General features: G+C 37.9%; 1 long non-coding RNA gene across 1 annotated transcript in view; it reads left to right on the top strand.

Moving 5' to 3' along the window:
* Positions 1-5,184: 5,184 nt before the first annotated feature.
* The window catches only part of LOC131384231 (uncharacterized), a 34,788-nt gene continuing 30,027 nt past the window's right edge, over positions 5,185-9,945 (top strand). Inside the window, exon 1 of the long non-coding RNA XR_009214888.1 lies at positions 5,185-5,228. This is a non-coding gene — a long non-coding RNA (uncharacterized LOC131384231). The remainder of the gene's footprint in view (positions 5,229-9,945) is intronic.

The raw sequence follows: 9,945 nt of genomic DNA, 5'->3' as shown, positions 1-9,945 counted from the left end.
GGCCATATTTTCACTATTTTTTAAAGTTATTTCTCAGTGGGTTCCTTTAGGGTTTACCATATATATCTTATCCAAATCTCCTTCAGATATATACTATGAATAACGCTACTCAAATTAGATATAGAGTTGTGACTCCTATATAGCTCTTTTCTCCTCCTTCATTTTTTTGTGCTATTGTTGCCATACATATGGTATATGTACATATGTTAGAAAGCCAACAATACATTTTTGTATTTATTATTTTGTATTATGTTTTCTAAAGGGGCTGACAGAAGGAAAAAGAGCTAGTTTATATTTATGTAGTTTGTTATATTAATTTTAATGTTTTTATTTACTCTTTCTTGATCTCTTCATTTCTTTCTGTGGATTCAAGTTACCATGTGGTGGTATTTCTTTAATAAAAGTGGGTTCCCCTTCCAAATTCTTTGTGCTATTATTGTCAAATAGGTTATATTTCCATATATAGGCCAATAACACTATTATGTTTATTTTGTTTTATGTGACTTTAGATCCGTTAAAAGAAGAAACAAGGAGAAATATGTAGTTTTTACAATCTTTTACAACTACCTATATAATTGTTTTCACTGAAGCTCTTCATTGCATACACACATTGAATTACTGTCTGGTGTCAACTTACTTTTAGCTTGAAAGCACTTCCTTTAGTATTTCTTGCAATGCAGACCTCTAGCAAAATGTTTTTTAGGTTTTGTCTGTCTTGGAATGTCTTTATTTTGCTTTCACTTTTCAAAGATAATTTTGCTGGATATAAGATCCTTAGTGATCATTTATTTTTCTTTTAGCAATTTTAATGTTATCCTACTGCCTCTAGCCTTCATTGTTTCTTCAGAAGTCAGTTGTTACTATTATTATATTTGATGAGTTGTTTTTCTCTTACAGCTTTCAAGATATTCTATTTATCTTTGGCTTTCATCATTTTCTCTATGATGTGTCTGTGTGTGGATCTTTTCCATTTATCTTATGGGGAATTCCTTGAGTTACTTGAAGTATAAATTAATGATTTTCAGCAAATTCAAGTAGTCTTTTTTGGTTATTTTCTCTACACCTTCCTCTTTCCACTCTGACTCTACCAACAAACATGGCAAGCGTAGTGCTGTCCCACATTTCTCATTTTTCTTTATTTTTTTTACTTTATTAATTTTTCTCTGTTCTTCTGATTACATCATCTCTCTCTACCAATTGTTCTTTAAGCTTATTAATTCTTCTGCTAGTTTAAATCTACTGTTGAGCCCCTTGAGTGAATTTTTCATTTCAGTTTTACATTTCAACTCCAAAATTTCCATTGGTTGTTTTTATAATGTTTCTCTTTGATAGTATCCATTTGTTGAGACATTATCATCATATTTTTCTTCTTTAATCATGATTTGCTTTCGTTCTTTGAACACGTTTGTAATAGCTGCTTTGAAGTCTTTGTTAAGTCTGACATATGGACCTTCTCATGGTAATTTCTGAATGTTTCTCCCCACTGCCCTCTTCACCCCCATGCATATGAGTCATATTTTTCTGTTTCTTTGCATGTCTCATAATTTTTGTCAAAAATTGATATTTTAGATAACAGTGTAACAGCTCTAAATACTGACCCTCCCCACTCTGTATACCAGATTGTTTATTTGTTTAGTAACGTGGCTGGACTATTTTAGTGATGTCTGTATCTCTAGCAGTATGAAGCCTCTGATGCTGCACCTCACAGGGCACAGCCTTGGGCATGCGCACAGTTGCCCTGCTATGATAGTAATTTCAGCAAAGTCTCTTTTTGTCTTTTTCCCTGATCTCTCTTAACTATCTGCCTCTTTAAGTATCACACCCAGTTGTTAGCTTCTATTTATTGCTATCTGATTACACTATTGTTTTCAACATTTCCCTGGGACATAAATTGCTTCAGTCTAATGGAATTAAATTTGAGCGTCTTTGAAGGGATACTTGTTGAGGCCAGACTTGGAGGTTAGTTCTGAACCTGAATAGTACTCTTTTTAGCTGTTCCTGTTCCTGGTTCTAATAAATTAGCTGGCCTTGTATAATATTTAGTTTGTTGTTCTCATGGAACTACCAGCCTCCTCTTTATTTCTTACCACCAAAATCTCATGGTTTCCCAAAGTGTTATTAGGCTTGAACTCCCCCATCATCTGTTCTAAATAAAGTCAGTTCCCTGAGGAGAGCATTAGGGCCTTGTATTATTGTAGCCTGCTTCTCCCTGCTGGGCAAAATCTCTGAACTTCTTCAACAGGATGGAGTTATAGCCCTGCTTTAAGAGCAGGCCACCCAGCAGGGACAGTGGCATCTAGTCTTCTTAACTTACCTCTCCAAGGACTGAACTTTTTCCCTGCAAGTGATCTTGGGTGAGGTAGATTGGGGCCCCAGCATTCTTGGCCTGCTACCCCTGGAGTAGAGCCTTCACCCTGAGAGGGGCTTGGGTGGAGAAAGCCCTTTTCCAACCTATTGGCCTCACTCACCTGGAATATAGCCTCTGTAGCACGAAATTGAAGGGAGTGGTTTCCTGCCCCACTTGGGAAATACCGGGTTTTGAGAAATTGAGAAATGCTGGTTTCCTGCCCCACCTGGGGAGATACCATAGCTCTTAACTGAGAGCTTGGGGCAGAGGGCAGGAATCTTGAGTTCTTGGCTGTACTGACTTAGAATGGAGCTTCCATCACACTGAAATGATAAATTGATTACTAGAAAATAATTTCCATTAATAATTTTTCTGTGCTACAATTAATAGGGTGAGAATATCCCTTTTATTGTTTAATAGGAAATGACATTCTGATTTATATTGTTATTACTGATATTGAAAATGTTTCCATTTTCTCAATATTGATTAGTTATTTATACATTTTATGCATGTCTATTGAAACTATTGAGGCTTTTCTTATTTTTAGGAGATATTCAGATGATATAATAAAGATAAAAGTGACAAATATTTGCTAAGTGCTTTTACTTGTTTTACACTCTTTTCTTTGAACACATTTTTGACTAAGTAATTTGTATGCAATCACGTTTATTAAGGAGAGCATCTATTTGATTTTTTTTAGATGGGAGAAAAGAGGCCTATAATATCTTAGAGGTCACAATTCTGAAAGCTATCAGTTATTTTTGGGCCATGAAGCACTTCCTGGGGAGCGGTACCCCATAATAGCTGTAGTAGCAATGTCTCCACTGAGATGCATGGGGCTGGTCTAATCCTCTTATGAACATCACATCTCATCAGTTCACTCTGTCTGGGAAACTCCCTACCAAGGAGCTATGCTCAGGGTCATTTCCAGTGGGTTGGGCAGATCAGCTCTCTCTATTACCGCATTACTGTTATTTATTTATTTATTTATTTATTTATTTATTTATTTATTTATTTTTACCCCAAACACTTTGAGAGCCATGATATTCTATATTGTAGACTTCAATTTTTCTTCATCTTGGAGGCACATCTTTCAACCCACTCAATGGTTGTATCTGGGGGAAACTAACCAGATAATGTAAAGAAAAGCACATTTCTCAATTCTAACTCTTTTTTTTTTTCATTCGTCTGATTGAATGAGAACACATCCATTCATCTTGACTAAGATAAATTCTTCCTGCATGGTGACTATCTCTTGACTATTCCTCTTAGTAGGAGGGCACCAGCATGTGCCCTCTAAAATGTGTAGTTCACCATCAATTATGAATCTTAATTGACAGTACACTGAGCTCTGTAGAGACAGCACTAGGGCACTTGAGAGTTGGACGGGCACTGAGCAACACTGTGTCTCACTGAGGAAAGATAACTAAGCCTGGGCAAAGGAGGTCCTAAGAAGCTGAGAGGCAAAATGTCGTTATATGCATTCTTTGCGCAAACTTGTCAGGAGGAGCTCAAGAAGAAGCATCCAGATGTTTCAGTCAACTTCTCAGAGTTTTCAAAGAAGTGCTCAGATAGGAGGAAGACTATGTCTGCTAAAGAAAAAAGAAAATTTGCAGACATGTCAAAGGTGAACAAGACCCGTTAAGAAAGAAGTGAAAACCGATAGTCCTCTTAAAGGGAAGACAAAAAAGAAGTTCAAGGATTCCAATGTACTGAAGAGGCCTCCTTCAGCTTTTTTCATGTTCTGTTCTGAGTATTGCTCCAAAGTCAAAGGAGTACATCCGGCCTATCCATTGGAGATGTTGTGAAGAAACAGAGATATGGAATGACACTGCTGCAGATGACATGCACTCTTATGAAAAGAAGGCTGCAAAGCTGAAGGAAAAATATGAAGAAGATATTGCTGCACATGGAGCTAAAGGAAAGCCTGATGCAGCATAAAAGGCAGGCATCAAGGCTGCAAAAAAGCAAGATAAAGTAAGAAGAGGAGGAAGATGAAAAGGATGAGAAGAAGGAAGATGAAGATGATGAAGATCATGATGAATGAGTTGGTTCTAACAGTTTTTTTTCTTGTCTATAAATCATTTAATCCTCCTGTACACAACTCACTCCTTTTAAAGAAAAAAAAATAAAACATGGTGCTAAGATTTATTTTCAAACTGCACAGTGTCTTTATTTTGTGTAATTAGCACGCTACCAAATGTATCTTTAGATAGCTCTGTCCTGATGGTGTTTTCAGTAGACACTAACCTTGCCTGGTACAGTATGGGAGTTGTAAATTGTCATGGAAATTCAAAGTAGGTTCTTGGTACACAGCACAGATTAATCGTATACAGAGATGGGGGTTTTTTTCATCCCCATCTGTCTCAGATGCACTGAAATAATTACATGAAATTGTTCTGTTAACTAAATACTACACTGTAATTACAAAAAAAAATTGTAGCTGTTTTTTTTTGACATTCTGAATGCTTCTAAGTAAATATAGTTTTTTGTTGTTCTTAAAAAATCTTAATTCTCAAGTTTTTCTCAGACAACATTTCAACCTATTTAAATGCCTCCTGTAAATGTCTGTTGTTTTCCTTTAAGAGGGTAGCCATATGTAGTTACACTTTCCACATTTTCTAGCCTCTGGGCTACAGGTAATTATGGGTTGCAAAAATTCTCAGGTAACCAGAAAAAAATTAAATTCAATTTCAAGGTGGCTGGGAGTTGAAAGTATGATATGCAAATCCATACATCAACTCTAACTGATCTAACTAGTGACATCATAAAAGTAGATAGTCATTAGAATATTCCAGGATGGCTGTGCAGGCAGATAACTGCTAATGGGCAATCCCCCCTTATCAACAAAAATCCAACTAACAGGAAAATGAAAACACAGGTACATATCCTGTAAGTCTGTGTTATTAAGTTGTTATTTGTATTATTAATTTGCAATAGGATTAGACAAATGTGGTTTTATTTTCTTAAAATATCTGGCTGGTCGTAGTTCCAATAGAAAATACAGATTAAAGTAAACAACAGTCCAGTTCATTTGGGAAAGGAATCAGCTTCTATCAGATAATAATTTTGCTCTATGGTCTGAAATAATATGGAATCATATTAATTTAGTCCAGAAATAAGTTGAAATTATGTGTTACTACCCATTCTCCCTAAATATATACTATGGGCTATAATAACTTGCAGTTTTTTCCTTCTGCCCTGAAAGGAAAGCTTTCTAACTGAAAGCTCTGGAATCATATAACCTATATTTTATTGGCTGGGGGGGAGGGGTGTCTTAAAAATGGAAATTCCAAACTGGCATTTTCTCCAGAATGCAGCTCAGGCTCACTTTTCAGATGTGACCTTATCCTGAACTTCCCTGAAACAACACAGTCAATTGAATATATTTGTATGACCCTATCGTTTTACTGGAATTTGAATATATCTATTTCTATATCTATATCTGCATATATCTATATTGGCATATATCTATAGATAGATAGATAGATAGATAGATGCCAGTATTAGCAGGGAAATGATACTCCAAAGTTTCAGCTATTCAAAACCTGTTCATGTGAAAATCTGAATGTACTTTGTTACTAATTGAAAATGTTTTGCCCACTATTATCTGCCCCTGTGTGAGTCTTCCCATCATAAGCAAAAATCTTGGAAGATCAAAAAATATAAAACACAGTAGCTAATGGTTACATCCCCAGAGTAGGTTGTTAGCCTATGTCCACTTTGGGGAAAAGGAAGTCAATTGCCCATTTTGTCTCAGGCAATTGCTATGGCCACAGTTACCAGAAGGAATAGAAATTCACGTTGCAGCATTTTTTCCTTCAGTGAATTTTACAAAACGGATATGTGACAAAGGTCCCACCCAGTAGCACCACAACACACCATGCCATGCCAACACATTCTTGCCACTGTTATTCTCAATGGCTCAGAGGAAAAAACAGTAGAAATTCCTCTGGGCAAGAATATGAGCCAGCAGGCCCCAACCTAGTGAAGAAAGTTTACGTTTAAAAGGTTCAATATTTTTAATAAGTGGTTTCAAGGGCTTTATTATGCATTCATGCATTTTGCTAGTGACATCTTTAAGTAAATATTTCACAGATTTAATTTATAAATCTAACTTTTGATGAGTCTGACCAAAAATATATATATTAAGCCCTCCAAATGGGAAACATGTCCATCTTTGGTTATGAATATTCATAGGGCTGAAAGCAACCTTTACAGAATACTACGTGGCAAACACCCTTGGCCCACACATATGTGCTCTATTGTGTTTTCCTGAACAAATCAACTCGTTCAGAGACTATAAAACAAGAATTCGTATAAAAATGTATCTAAGGAAGACACGTTTCCCTTTTTAAAAGTTCATTCATCCATGACGAAGCAATTAAAAGTAGTTCAAGTTAACAACAAAGAACAAAAGATAATTGTGTGGATCTATGTGGTGGGAAGACCCAGACATGGCAGTGAAGTTAGAATGATGGAGACCCAGACACCAGACAGACCACAAGGATGTCCTCTGGGGACTTATTTGAGTATGAATAAAGAGTATGAGATCTACAAAGATGTGCCAAAGACTCATGGTAAACAGCTGGCAGACATTCCAGTCAGTGAATAAAGTGTGGTGATGAGAGTGCTGGGGTTAGAAGAGGAGAGGTGTGGCAGGACATGGGAATGGTGCTGGAAAAGAATGGGCAGTCAGCCACACAGAGAAGTTAAGGAAGATACCTGGGAAGTCGGGACCTGGGAGGTGCAGCTGTAGCATATACTAAGGTAGGAGACCACCCCTCATGCCCAATTTCTGCCTCTAAAGAAAGAAGTAAAAACTAAAAGGCAGAAATGAAATCCACAGGCAGATGGCCTGGTGTGCAACCTGGGCCTGGTAGTTAAAAATCAACCCCTGACCTAACTGCTTGTGTTGTCTATAGATTCCAGACATTGTATGGAAAAGCATTGTGAAAATCCCTGTCCTGTTCTGTTCTAATTACCAGTGCATGCAGCCCCCAGTCACGTACTCCCTGCTTGCTCAGTCGATCACAACCCTCTCATGCGGACCCCCTTAGAGTTGTAAGCCCTTAAAAGGGACAGGAATTGCTCACTCAGGGAGCTCAGCTTTTGAGACAAGTCTGCCGAAGCTCCTGGCCAAATAAAGCTCCTTCCTTCTTTAACCTGCTTGAGGAGTTTTATCTGCGACTCGTCCTGCTACAGTACCAGGGGAGGTGTGTTCGGGAATAAATCTCTGACACATCTGTGGGCCCTGGTTCTCAAGAAACTGAGACATTGGAGGCGCTCACAAAGCAAGGATTGCAGCACAAGTGACCCTCCTTCTGATCTGAAAAGGATTCTCAAAAATGGGAAGGGACAATTCCCGCTTGGCAGTATGTATCAGAAACTGATCTGAGTAAAGGTAGTCCATATGCAAATTATATAACTCTACCTCCATCCAGCCTCCACTCTACCATAATATGCACTCTTACTGATGGAAAAGCGTCTTGTTGTGAAGGTATGTTGGGGCAAATAAAAAAATGATAGAATGCTGAAAATCATTGAAATAGGAGCTTTGTCATAAAAGAACCAACTTAAGGAGCCTAGTTCTTGAGTGCAATGTCAGGAATGGATTTGAACTTAGGTCAATCACGATGCTGAGCTGTGAGCACCAGGTACCTGGATGTTACAGTATTATGCATCTTAGAGTGAGAGTGGCCAGGGTTCAATTCCCAAGCCGTTTCATACCATAAGGCATGTTTTTACATCCGCTGGCTCTCATTTTTCTACTACTTTAGATCCTCATGACCATATTATTTTTTTTTAAGTACATAGCACATTTGCTATACTTTAGCTCTTTGGTGACTTATAACATTCCTCCCACTACCTCCTTCAAAATCTGTTCCTTCCCATCCAGCTGGAAAATGGAGGGAAATGTCTTTACAATCCAATTTTCTAGGGCTGGGGCTCAGACAGAGGATGCCAGAGAAGGCACAACAGAAAGTGAAGAAGAATAAATTGGAAGTTGAGTAGGGAAGTAAGGATCATTAATATGAGCTCTTGGTGGGGCAGAGGAGGAAGGCTGAGGATGACTTGGGGCCATCCAGTGTAAAACCCAAGAAGCAGGTGCTCTGTGCATGGCCAGAGGTGTTTGTGTTCAACACTCCATTTGTGTTCTCAGGTTCCTGGCCCCCACTTGCCATCTGTGACAATCATCTCTTTATCCCTCTCTTCTTTGGCTGTCTGAAAAATGAACTGTAGTTTCAAACAAAACCCCACAAATATATAATTACAAATCAAGTTAAGTGCTAAGTAAGAAAAATACAGAATGAAATGAGAAAGTATATTAGGGGGCTAATTTAAGTGTGGGGGGTTGGATTTGAGAATTGGTGAAATAGAATAAGTAGAAGCTAAACATGTACAAAGTAGGAAAAGGGGTTTCTAGGCAGAGGGAGGTACAAAAGTTCTTTTTTAGCATCGCTTGTGTTAATAACTCTAACAAGCAGTCATCAGTACCCAGAAACCAGCTGGGTTTCAGAATCAAATGATCTATGAATGATGTGATGCTTACAAATGGAAAAAACAACAATACTTAAATTCCTAAATAACAAGACTAAATCAGTAATATAAAATAAGAAATTAAATCAGTAGTAATTACATGGCTCTAGCCATTTCCATTTCAACCCACAATGAGAATTTTCCCAGGTCCTAACAGGGAAAGGGGAAATAAAAGCTTAGAAATCTTGAAATGTTCCAGGTTGTCTTCCTCACCATTCTGCAAGCTGCCACTGATGTTTAAGAAACTTAGACTCTCTCACATGCTTCCAGAAAAGTTCCAGAAATCTCCTACAGACTATCTCCCATGTGCTTCCTGGACTAGGACTCTTGACCTCTTCCATTTTTCCTCCTCTTTCATCGATTCTCTGTCTAAGCAACCTAAAGAAGCAACTCTCCTGCATTCTCACCTCCATTCCTGCTGGGGCTGGCCAGGAACTGACAGGCACCAAAGGGAGGTATTGCCAACCTGCCATAGCTGTCTTGAGACAATTGATTACTTACATCAAGGGCTCTACTGACTGCACTTAGAGTAGCTTCTGTCATTTCTAGAAACTTCTGGCACTATTTCTCATCATTGCTAGAAACTCCTGAAAGTTTATGGTCTCACTGTTTCATGAAGGTTACACTGAAAATTAGACTAGGTTTCACTTATTTCTTTAGTGCTGAATGAGGATTTAGTCCTGAGTCCTTTGGACCTCTGGCAGAAAGGCAAGCCCAAATGATCAGCATAATAAATATAAACAAGATGATGTCTTACATATTATTAAACGTTTTTCCTTTTGCCTTTCTGAATACAAAATTCACTTACCCGAAGCATCCATTAGACTCGGGGGACATTTGGATATTATAAAGAGAAAAGCAAAGTAATACTCAACCTCTAAGATCAAAACAGGCTGTTTTTTTTGTTTGTTTGTTTGTTTGTTTTTATACTTTAGGTTTTAGGGTACATGTGCACAATGTGCAGGTTTGTTACATATGTATCCATGTGCCATGTTGATTTCCTGCACCCATTAGCTCGTCATTTAGCATTAGGTATATCTCCTAATGCTGTCCCCGCC

This window comes from Hylobates moloch, unplaced genomic scaffold (genome assembly GCF_009828535.3).
Source record: "Hylobates moloch isolate HMO894 unplaced genomic scaffold, HMol_V3 SCAFFOLD_9, whole genome shotgun sequence".
Classification (NCBI taxonomy): Eukaryota; Metazoa; Chordata; class Mammalia; order Primates; family Hylobatidae; genus Hylobates; species Hylobates moloch.
This window is presented reverse-complemented; position numbering and strand designations above follow the sequence as displayed.